Source organism: Protopterus annectens, chromosome 13.part0 (assembly GCF_019279795.1).
Source record: "Protopterus annectens isolate FY-2018-M chromosome 13.part0, PAN1.0, whole genome shotgun sequence".
NCBI lineage: Eukaryota > Metazoa > Chordata > Ceratodontiformes > Protopteridae > Protopterus > Protopterus annectens.
In genome coordinates this window covers 655,378,567-655,391,990 of record NC_056747.1, presented here as the reverse complement: position 1 = coordinate 655,391,990, position 13,424 = coordinate 655,378,567, and positions in this window count along the sequence as shown.

Here is a 13,424-nt window from a genome sequence, read left to right as displayed (position 1 = left end):
TGTCGTATGGATGAAAACACAAGTTAACATCATCAGTAGGAGGATATAGTTAGAAGGGTGATGAACCATTTTAAAAATATGTAAAAACACATGTTAACATTATCAGTAGGAGGATTTAGTTAGAAGGGTAGTGAACCATGGTAAAATATGTAAAACCATCTCACATATAGTAAGAATATTTTACTATATATATATTTCACATATAGTAAGAATGTTAAGAACAAACCAAAAATGTAGTGCAGTTACTTTGTGGAAAACATTAACAGCAATATTAAAGACTTTAAAAAGCCAGTGAGCATTCAGAAGATTCAGAGGTGGAACACTTAAAAGTCCTTAAAGGGTCATTTGCATATATTTCTTTGGCCTCCTTCAAAGGAGGTTTAAAAAAAAATGGCTCCACAAATAGCGTTCTCATCTTTGTTGCTTTAAAATCGGTAGGTCATTGGTTCTATTGCCTCGCAATTAGCACCGAGGATTAAGGGTATGAGCTGTTAATTAGCTGCTTCTGCAGTACAGGTTTGATTGTCTCAGCCTTCATTTGCTCCAACCTCCATCATGGTGTATGTCTACTGCTGCTGTTGTTGGGCAGGTGCCACCAGGCTCAGGAGCAGCTCCTCCACTCTGGTGAGGGGGGGATGGATATTAACATCACTTCCTGTTTGAAGCTGTTGTCTCCACACATCAGCAGCACGCTGACGGACATGTCTGAGAAGATCACTGCAGTGGTGGCGTACCTGCTCATATGTCCGGTTAGGCAGGCCTACTTCATTTACCCTGTGGACAACATCTTGCTACATTGCAGTACGCTCCTGCTGGTCCTGGCTGGTTCGTGAGAACATGAGACGGTAGTGCTGAATCATACTGGTAGTAATTATGTCATCTTCAGCACTACTGGAAGTAGGGTTCCTGCAATGTGCCATGATCCCTGGAAGACATAAATACGAAAATATGTCTGAGCAAGTCATATGGCACATTTAACATTATACAGTACAGATATCACTGAACTGACATATATAGCAACCTATTAGCTAACCGAGAGTGAAACACTTTAACTGTCACTTATCACTGCTCACCCCACTCACCCCACAACTGCTTGGAAGTGCCTGGCTCACTCTCATTCTAATGAACCATGTTCTGCACAGCAACAAATTAAAATCACTATATAAGACTATACAAGAGTACTTGGCACACTGTATGCAACACAATGCACCACCTAGCCACAGCAGATATACATCAAGCTGATGTGTAAAGAAATATATCATCCATCACAATGAGTGTAAGGTCCAGTAAATGTATTACTGTTATACCACACAACTTATTAATGGCAAATCCATGTCCAAAATATGTGCACAATTGGGAATATAGGTTGCATACTGCTGTAGTACACTATGAACGTTGCTAGATACACAGTTATATGTTTTACCACACATATGTCAAAGGACATGTTACAGACATACCCACACACACATCAGACATAATTATAGGACACAAAGGTATGACAACCTAGACAAGCTTTCAGTGTGTACTATACAGTGCTGTGTGTCAGTACTTACACAACCTTAATCTTGAGAAATGTAATCTGTGATGAATACAGGGACCACACAAAACAGTGAATGCAAGCAATGTGGACATACACCATACTTTGCTGTACAGGCCCACATCTTCAAGTAGTACTACAGTACACACAGGATTTGTATTCAACATCACTACCAATCAATAATCATAGATGTAGTGCTTTAGCCTCCAATGACACACCCTAGTTAAAACCAAGGGACTTAATCACACTGTATGCAATAGTACTTTTTCTGCCTAGCAACAGAATACACAGCTTTTGCTAAGATCAAAGCAAGGACCCATAATACCATGACATAAACAGTTTCCCACTAAGCTATCCCACAGATACATATCTTTGACGTATTCACAAACACATTGACCATCACAGTCATTTAACAGATGAGAGAATATATTGCAACAATTAGATGTAGGTGTGTATGAGTATATATAACAATATATTTATATATATATATATATATATATATATATATATATATATATATATACACATATACACATTCATTGGTGTACATATACATATATATGTATGCACATATACATTTCACCTTTCATAGTGAGAATATCAATTATACAAAGGATGTGAGGTGTACAGTAATGTAATAAAATCGCACAGTCTTGGGATAAATGCATTGAAGGTGTTCACAGCCCAGGTAGCTTTAGCAGGCCTCACTGGCTTCAACATTGTAAACTGAATAAACCACCCACAGTGTTTAACCACCACATGTCATATACCAGCACTGTATGCTGTCTTGTTTGTCACACACTAAAACCTACATACAAATATGCGCATACTAACCTTCACCAACATATATATCTCCACCCTTCACAAACAGTTGCAGTATGTCCCCTTCTCTATGCACATATACAGATGTGAATATATATGACACATATATATTTCTCCGTATGTGTGTGGCATACACACACAAGGTCCACACTGTTGTAAGTCCCTCGACCTCGCAGCTGAACTGTTGGGCCTTGCTGCAACACAAACAGGTGTCACATATGAACACACACTAACATTAGGGGGGTATATATGGCTACAAATGCTAGATAAGCATACTAGACTGCTACAGCAGTTGCCAATGCTAAGCTATACTTTAATATGACTATCATGCATGTGTTGTTCTGCCACACCCATGTTTATATAATGGCAGCGCTAATCCCCCCAACAGCCATTGGCCACACTACTGTACAGAACACAGATAACATGGATTAGATCTTTGATATTTAATGCTGAGCTACACATTTCACAGGTATGTCCCACTGCCCACAGGTACACACTGTATTGTCCATAGCAGTAGTTAAGTAGAACATCTGTGCATAAAGAAGTACTGCTGCCACATATGAATGGTTCACATTATGTAGACTATTCTTTAATAACATCTACTACATGCCAGTAAATACATACGTGTCACATACCTTTCCTTTGTATGATTTGGTAATCTTTCTTTTTCTTTTTCCTTTTCTCTGTCTCTCTCTTCAATAGAGTGATTGAGTTTGTTGCCAGAGATTACAGCCTGCTTTTGAAACCCAGTACTATAAATTGCTAACTCAGGTAGGCGTGGCCCTTTCAGCTTTCCAAGATGGAGATCATTCTTGTTTGCTGTGGACATCACTGTTTAAGACAGAAGGTTGGTATAGTTCTTATATCAGAAGCCAGGGGTGTAGCCAGAGATTTGCATTTTGTACTCAGGCCTAATGTTGCTGCTTCCAGCACCCACCTGTCAGTGTAGAAATGTACTCACCACTCAAAATGCTACCCCAAGATACATGGAAAGATGTACTTTCTTTTCAACTTTTACATTTAACTGCCATACAAAGCTAGTTATTGAGATGTATTACTTTGGCACAAAAATTGTTTGTGAACTGCTATACTGTGAATATTCATTTACTCAGTTCTAAACAGTTTGTGCTTTTTTAGTGTTGTCATTAGCACAAGCTGCTCAGAAAAACTGGACACATGTTAGTACTGTGAATATGCTTACCTACATCCTTGGTAGACCCTGCACACACAGGTATACTCTACATTTGGGTAGGGGTGCAGAAGTACAGAGCGCGTAAGTATTATTGTGTGGATTTTATCTTGCTGGACTTACAAGGTTGCTGTGTACATGTTAGTTTATCAAGGCAAGTAGTCTGTCTGCATAACTCCCAACTGTGGACCTATTCACATGGTATCCAGGGAATAGCCTGTTATTTTTTGTCTGTGCACCACACAGGTCTTTTCAGCAATAGAGCAATGGCATTGTTACAATTGGTTGCTACCAGTACATGGCTACATCCATTTGTATTTCAGTGTTGTATTCCTACATAAGGATATGCTTCCAAAACTCCTTCCAAAGCTATTTGCACAGTGTGTAACAGCAGAAAGGCTGATATGCCTCTGTGTTTCTGCCTCTGCCAGTCCTCTCAAACACTCAGGTACATATTTGAACAGACTCAGGGAAAAGTAAAGAAAAAGTCAGGGACACCTTTAAAATGTTGCTGCCATTAAGTTGAAACATTGAGAGAATCAGAGCATATGAATTAATACACCTTTTCTGAAGTAAAATAAGTGTCTAACTCTTAATTATTGTCATTATTCATTAAGTGTAATTCACCACCTTTCTGGCCAAAGTCAGTAGTTTTAGGAGGGATTCAGAGGGACAGAGGCAAAATTTGTGTCAAAATCAGGGACATCCCTGAAAATTATGAACAGTTGGGAGGTATGTCCTCTGCCCTAAACAGATATGCCAGTGTTTGTCCTGCTGTGATACTGTGTGGGGTTGTAAAGTGATGGTGTAATATTATTTCCTGCTATAATGGCTGCTTCTCTTATCACAGTCATGTAATGTAATCCCACAACAACTGTGGGCAAAGATCCACAGAGCAAGTTGTGTGGTATGGCATTCCTATTTTTCCTTTACATTCAGTCATTCTGATGCATGATATAATTATTTCAGCACCAACTTGTACATCTACCGTGGCTTCATGTTGTGTAGTGTGTACAAGGTCCGGGGTTCGAGACTGACAGAGGTGTTTAATTTTGCTCCTGAGCAGGACAAGGGCCCTCACATACAGAGTGACTAAAGCACTTTTAAGTGGGTTTGTGCAGGTTTGTGCGATGCTTAGCAATGCTTAGCTAAGCGCAAACAACTGCACACTCGTGCAAACCCGCTAACTACTGCTTAATAGTGCTTACTCTCGCTAACCCCGCGCTCATTTCTTTGAAAGAAAAGAAAAATGGGGAGATAGGAAAGTGGTGAAAAAGGGACACAAAGAGGGAAAGACAGTATGGAAAGTAGCTTGGGATGTGCAGGACAGGTGTAGGGAAGGTTCATAGCTGCCCATTTCTGTAACAGCAACATCTGTGCATATGGAATAAATTTGGAGGTAGATATGAAACCTTCAACCCCTGAGAGAGGGGTGAGGACAACAAAGTTTGTTGTAATGCCAATTAAATTACATTTTATGTGTCCAGCGGCCATGTGTGCAAAATGGGTAGCTATGTATGGGGCGTAATTTTTTTTTTGGTAGCAGATTGCCCTTTTTTTCAGGTGAGAGTGGAATGTGGGGTAGGGGAAGTAGGTATATTTGGGGAGGTAGGTTGGGGAGGTAAATAGACAAGACAAACAAGATGCATACAGGGGTGGTATATGACACATGTGGTGGGTGAACACCTTTGACGGGGAGGGATGTTTGGAAATCGCAAGCCCATGAGCCCACAGATGGAAACAGTGGGACTGAAGTCCCCACCCAAGGGCAGTCACCACTGCACCTTCACAGCCCAGAGGGTGGCTGTGTTGGGGGCTGTGTAGGAGGTGTAGGCTGACCCGGCAGTTGCACCACTTGTGCCTCAAGCTGGCGTAGAGGTTCTGCAACAGAACATTCAATCTCTCTACGCACAACAGCCCAGACTGTTCAAAGGGTTATAGGTGGCCCTCTTCCGCCCACGCTTGCATGGGGGAGCCGAGCCCCATCCCCTGCAGTGCTACCACCCAAAGGTGGCACAGGGCCAGCAGAGGAGGAGGTTCCAGGCTGGGCACCGGATCTGCTGGTGCCAGGTGCCATGGCCAGCTGAGGTGGGACAGGTGGGTCTGCTAAGACCAGCTTTCCCATACAAACTATGTTTTGGAGGGTTTAATAAAGATATGGGTTAGTAACAGTCAACAGCATTCCCAATTAGTTTTAACAGCATGCAGAAGTATTCCCATTAACCCAACACACCAGATTTTTTTCAGCAGTTGAAAAACAAGCATAACACATGCATATATAGAACAATAGTGGACATTACAACAGCATGCAGGTTGAATTGATGGCAACAGGCCACCAATATTATGGTATTTTAACAGGGCACATGCATAGAAATAAATACAAATATTTATAAACCAATAGGACATATGCCCCAACAAATGTTTTGAGATTAGACATACCGATTGAGGTGTGGAATTGCATTTTTTATGCGCATACAGTAGGGTGGAAAAGGATAGCTCAACAACTTATATATCCTTCTACTTTTCAGTACATTCCTATTAACTGCAGTTATATGTCTCTTACATGTATTATTACACTACCCAATGTCCTTATATTGTGAAACTGGATTTTGCTAGATCATTATATACATGAGCTGTATCTTACATACAAACTGTCCAAGATGCAGATGTTACTGCTACATATTTTGAGAGCTGCTCACACACACTACTGCTAAGATGGTACACTGACAGCTCTACTTTCATATAGTTATCTAGATATGTTCAGGTGAAAGTATCAGTTATATGTTAACAGCTCCCTACATTTCTGGCAGCACACTGACATTTCTGGGGAACACAGTACCAAGCTACTCATGTGCCATATTAACCTGTACACGCTGGGCATGAACCAACAGTTGAGGGCTGTAAATATGCATAAAAGCTACTGGCACTCTCTTCATCCATGTTATATGGGCCTACCCAAGTGTGGGTTAACACTGCTTAATACAACAGTACTATTTGTAAAATGCAACAGTACAACAACATATCAAAGAAAATGACACAGATGCACTCCAGGAATTATACATTTATTAAAGGATTATTACACCTTTATTTATTGGGTTAAAACACTTTTTGAAGGCTCTGTCATTTATTTTATATAACAGTACATGCAGAATAATTACTAACCTGCCTGATGCAGCCTTTGCAACCTATCTTCATGGGCTTGCTGATTCATAGCCCGGACACCTGCAGCTGTGAAGTAAATGCCGTAATATTGAGACATACCTATCCATAGTACAGACAAACATAGCAATTCTTAACTACTTAATACAATGGCTACTTACTCAGTACTGGGGCATTAGGCATTGCATGGGACTCCTGGATCCACTGGTCCAGCTGATCCTCCTTACATCACTTCAGGTCAGAATAATGGTGCCTGACCTGCTCACCATTCCGAGGAATGCCAGTGGCACTGGTGAGATCATGAGCTGGACTGTTCCAGGCCTCCATTTTATATTGGGTGTCCTGGTACTGGCCCCACAGGAGTTTTTCCTCATGATTGTGGACAAGGAGCCAAACCATTACTTTGGTCTCCTCAATGCCTCAGCATTGCGCTCGAAATCGAGTGCCTTCTCCAAGACCGGCCATGCTAACTTCAGAAGGAGCTACAACCAGTTATGGCAAGTATTCCCGCCTGTGGAGCTCAAATATGCCTCATTTCCCACACTTATTTGTGATTGGCCAGTTTTGAAAAAACTCAGCTGTAGGCATACTTGCATAGCTGATGTTGGCAATATTTAATATTCCTTTGATAGATATGTGTCTGTTGAAAGTGCATGGTTATGAAATGCTGTCATGGCTTAGTGGTTATGTACTGTGACTATAGTGCACAGTATCCTGAGTTTGAGCCCTGTCACTGCTTTTTATTTTCCTACTGGCCAGACCTGAATGGTTAAGGTACAGTAAAGGAGGTGTGGCAGTGTTTAGCCGACTTTGCTCGACGTTGTCCGATGTTACGCTGGTTAGCGCGGTGCGCAGCTATGCGCAAATACATTGTAGTTGCGCTGGTTAGCACGGTGCACAGCTACTCGCAAATACATTGTACTTGTTAATGCGGTGCTCATCTGTGAGCAATTGGTTTTAAATATGCTAAATACTGCTAAAATGTGCTTAGCAGTGCTTTATATTGCTTAAAATAAGTTACTCATGCCTCAGAATGCATAACCATTTCACCTTCATATATATATATATATATATATATATATATATATATATATATATAATTTGTTCACTACTACGTATAACATTTGAATGCTTTTTACAAAACTTATACATGATAAATGTCAGGAAATATTTTTGTATACAGATTTCCAACACAAAATGGAACGTGCAGTAGTGGGACTTGAACCGGGAATGCCTCCTCTTTGTGCGAAGGCTCTAACCACTACACTGTCACTATTTTGCTTAATTTGCATATTTTTTTCTTATTATCCTCTTCGGTGTCTAAGCTGCTAACTGTAGCTAAGCAATGGGCAATCCTGCACAAACACGGGCAGCTATATCGGAAATAAAACAAAAAAAAAATTTCTTTTAATTTTTAAATTTGTACGAGGTTTAACATATGGGAGAGTGTAGTGTTACAATGTACACGTGAGTGGACTCGCTCATGTAACTCAACATTTCTTGGGTTTTGACAGTGCAGGGGCGTGGATTTTTGGACTGCTCGGCAGTCCGACACACCCCCTACACTCGTCCACACTCGGTGAAAGCTTTAGAGTTGAGGCAGCACCCCCTCATTAATATGCATGGTGCGCTGCCGTCATACTCTTAGACTGGCGTTTCCATGTAAGACTAATCTAGTCTTACACGGAAGATTAGTAAATCCTGGGGAATGACAGTTAACCAGATGATAAGGGGCTAGCTGTGCCACGAGTGAAAGTGACTTAACCTCTGCATTTCCTCACTTTAAATTCTGAAATCAAGTACTGGTATGGATTTGTGTGAAATAAACTGGAATATGTACTCCTGCTTTTTGTACTGTGAATGAAATCAAATTGTTGGCTTCATTTTTGACATTAAGGGCTGGTGTGTGTTTTTTTGTGAAATAAACTGGAATATTTATTCTCTTTTTAAATATGAACAAAAATATGTGTAACCAGTATCCACTCAAACAAACTGTAAAAAATATACAGGTTCCCAATGGATTGCCATTGGGAACCTGTATATTTTTCACTCTTTTTAAATATGCTGACAGGCAACCAAATTGTTGGGCTAGTTGTGCTGTCAATGAAAGTTCTTTTTATTTGCAGAGTTAAAGTCTGACATTAAGGACTGGTGTGCAACTGTATGTAGTAAACCAGATATTTATTCTTTGGTCACTACTTGTATGAAACAAATTTAGAATTGTCTCTGATTTCACAGCATGTTCTTGTCTTTGCCCATTATGTTTAGCCTGCAATTTCTCCTCCTTCCCTTCTTGTTGTTTGCCCAGCTAACAATCTGACTTTACAAGACTAGTGTGCATCTGTATGAAATATGTTAGGATATTTACTCTCTGGGTACTCTCTATGCGAAACCAAATTGAAAGAGTTTCTGACTGCAGAATGTCCATGAAGTTGCCTCTTACAGTTTATGTTTTCTGGCATATCACTCACCTTGCAGTCACTAAACTGGGGGGGGGGGGGGGGCTGGCTGTGCATGAAGGTAACTTACTCTTTTGCCATTTGCATAGTTCACATTCTGGCTTTAGTGAACTAGTATGCACTTGTATGAAACACTTTTTGGGTACCATTTGTGTGAAACAAGTTGAAACTGCCCCTGATTTCACAGAATATCCCCAGTTTTGACTCATTTGTTCTGTTCCTTGAAAGTTTGTGGTTTTCTATCAAATCACCGGTGATTGCATTCACTAAATAATGAAAATAATGACAAACATTTGCGTTTCAAACTTGTCCTTCAGAAAACCCATGCCAGTGTAAAAACAATTGTTATTGTTGCAGCTTTCTAAGTATATAACAGCAATATTTAAAATCTGTATATGATTTTGGGTCTTTGTCCCTCATATTTTGGTATTGTCCTTAATTCTTGCTCAATATTATTTTTTCTCAGAGTCAGATAAGGTGTGCACAACAAAATAGCATGAAATTCTGAGTGATGTTGGATGCTGTTTGTGGATGAAAGTGATTTACTATCTTGTTATATACTCATTTAACCATCTGGCTTTGTAGGACTAATGTACATTTATGTGAAATAAGCTGGAATACCTGTGAGCTGTCTAGTGCTTATTTGAAATAAAATTGAAATGATGTAGCTGTCAAATGTCCCAAGTCTTCTGAATACAATTAATTTTGCCTAATGTTTTTGGATTGTTCTTCATAAATTTTGTGGTTTTCTAGCAGACTGTTGAGGATTTCAGTCAGAATTTTCAATGTTATGTTCCTCACAAAATGCATAATTATGGAAAACCTTTTATTTTAGCGACTTTCTAACTATATAACCACAGTAGTCAAAATCTGCCCCTGATTCTGGGCCTTTTGGACCTCATTATTTCTTTGGGTTTGCCTTTATTCTTGCTTTAACAGATTGACAGGTGAAATTGCTTCACCATACTCAGATAAGGTACACATGGCAAAATTGCTATAACTGCTGGGCAAGTGTTAGTGTTATCTATGGATGGAAGTAACTTTACCTTCTTTTATCATCAGTTTAAACAGATTGGCTTGGCAGGACTAATGTGCATTTATGTGATATAAGCTGGAATGCTTGAGCTGCTGTGTGTTTGATTATATGTAAAGAATGGTAATAAGCTTCACACCACATGCTAAAAGCTGGAAATAAATCATTGATGATACATCAAAGATGGCAGTTAATTTATCTACAGTGTGGACCAGTTACATGTTTTATAAATTGTTATGAAACGTCAGCCCAGATAATCTCATCCCACTTTTCATAAACCTGAAATATATTATTGTGTCCATAATTATTATTTTTACCACAATCAGACATCGGAGGTATAAGCAGTCAACAATGGTGTATGATTACTAAGTATGGGGGCTGTATGTGGATGAATATGGCTTACCATATTGTCATGGCAAGTTAAACATCATTAGCCTTTTTTGTAGGACTAGTGTGCATGTTTAAATCAAGTTTGAATACTTTACTGCAGCCAGTTTATTTATTAATAAGCACAATAGTATGAATTTGGTTGTGGTAATTTCATATTATTGTCTTTCTTGCTACTTTGTTTTGGATTGCCCATTGAGGTCTATGCTTTGGGTTTTAATGTGGCCATTTTATTAATTACATTTGGGCATTTGAGTAGAACAATGGCGGATTATTTTGATAGTGGTTTGAATGGTCTTAAATAAAGAAGAGGAATCCAAAAGAACATGTACATTTACACATGTCCTCCCCTCAAAAAAAGTATGTGTGGGAAGGGGCCTGTGGTGTGAAAAACATCCAGGACCCAAGGCACACTTAATCTGCCACTTGGCAGCATACTTGCTTTTGATGCCTGGAAGATCAGACATCTGTGGGCTGAATTCTTATACATGACTGGTGATTGATGATTGGATTAATGTTTTTTTGTTCAGTAAAAGGGGCAGCTGCACTGCTGAGGTGCAGTCTTTGATACGAGATATTAAACAAATGCCCCAACTGTCTGATTTGGTGATATCTTGGATGGATGTAAAAGGTATCAAAAAGAGAAGTGGAATTTCCCATTGCATTCTGGCCAAATTATCTCTAGTAATTTAAAATACCACCTTGCATCTCTGTTAAAAATAGGCAACTCCTAAAGGGACTAGTCATTCAATAAAACCATCTAAGGTAGCAAATAAATAAAATAGCACTATATCTGACACTATACCTACATTAAAGTGAATCTATATCCAAAACGCATTCAAAATCTTGAACACACAACACACTGATTATACTTGTTTGCCTTACTCAGCACCCTCAAATTTCTCTGTCTGCTGCTTAAGAACTGCTTCTTATTTCTTTTGTCTGTATTAGATATTTTTATTCTGCCACAGGGAAACTTTTCTATACCTATTTTTTAGACATCAAAAAGAATATCCTATAAACACACACACACACCAGAAATATCCAGGATGTAGCCTGACTCATTGCTTTCCTATTAATCTGCAACTGAGTATACATATTTACTTTCATTTGTTTTGCATACATAACAGGTAATTAATATTTTAAGAGAATAACATTTAAGACCTGGTTGAGCCTTCCCCATTTAAAAATATTACCTCAAAACGTTTATCTGAAACATTTAAAAAAGAAGTTATGACTACAAAGTACACAAAAATGTAGGTTTACTTACAAATGGGAACATTTGTTTCTTGTAATACAAGAATGGTGAAACAAGATTTAACTACTGAGAAATTGCTAACTTTACAGCATTCTTGTTTGCTTGGAAGTAGTTCTGCAAGGACATATCTCCCAAATTTACTAGGAAAACCTCATGGTATATTTCTGTACTCTGTTTAAAGTCAGATTCTACATTTGTGGGGCATTTGCCTATTATAGAAAATTCTAATATTATGAATTGGCAGAGTTTTCTCTAAGATAAAGTATTGGAAAGATACCATAGTACAGAGGACACCATGTTAATCACCAGTCCATTTTAACAATGTGTCCTTACTGTAAGACCCCTGTAGATAATGTTTGGCTATTTTGCTAAGAAATGTGAATTTTAAGAAGTCATGAATCGGCCAAGATGTGATCTCAATGCACTGATTAATTGCAATACATACCTTAACCATCCTTACAAGAGATATATTTTTTTCTGTTTGTTAAGAAGCTAAAATTTCTATTGTCTTGTGTTATCTCAAGAGAAGCATTTCTACATAATCATTTGGAAATTTACATATTAACGTTTTGATTATTGTTGCAATGCTTATGGTAAAATGACATCTAAAAATCTTGATGAGTGGATGGGAAATAGGAAATACACCCCGGGAATCACTTCGGTGGCTCTGCTCGACAGGGGCACAGGAATTTAACCTTCTTGGGTGGCATAAGCCAGGGAACCTTGTTTGCTAGGCTTACTTAGGCCCTTGGGCCGATAGCCTAGTACCTACCTATGAAAAATTTCTCAGCTGCCTTAAAATTACTTAATTCTTTGGTGTCTATTAAAACATGTCTCTGGAAACACAAATTATACGCGAATCTGCTCTTTAACTTATGTTATTTGAAGGGTAAAAATTATATCATTGGTTAATACCCTACTACCTACATCTTTCTTACAGAAGCAGACACCCCTCAGGCATGTTCTACTTCTAAACTCCCAAGCCTAATCAAACTACACATAAAGTCAGTGGACAGAGCAAATCATCCACTATAAAACTGATTTCTGTCTTTCCTTTCAGCAAAATAAATAAATAAAGTCAGGTGGACCTTACATTTAAAACATAATGAATAATAACTAAAATGAAGTAATTATTTATTGCATCTGAATTTATTATACTCTTGTTTATGCACATAAATTATTTAATAATATAACTAGTACTCCCAGTTTTGATTACAGATGCATCTCAACAGCAGAAAAGCCTCCCTGTAACATTTTTTCACCTTCTAATTCCACCAGAATTGTGCTGTTTTTAATATAATTTAATATACTCATTTATAAGTGATTTTAGTATGGCGGTAGCATTGTTACCTCACAGCAAGAGGTTCTCCCATTCGATTCTCGGCTGGGCTTGGGTGTGCCTTCTGTGTGGAGTCTGCATGTCCTCTCCGTGGTTGGGTAGCATTCGAAAGACATGCATGCGTAAATGGGCGTACCTTCATTGAAGGTTGGGCATCCAGCTGGCACTTCAGCATTTTGTAAAAAAAATCTACTGCCAATCATTAGTGGACCGGAGTTCCGCTGTGGCGACCCCTTACTGG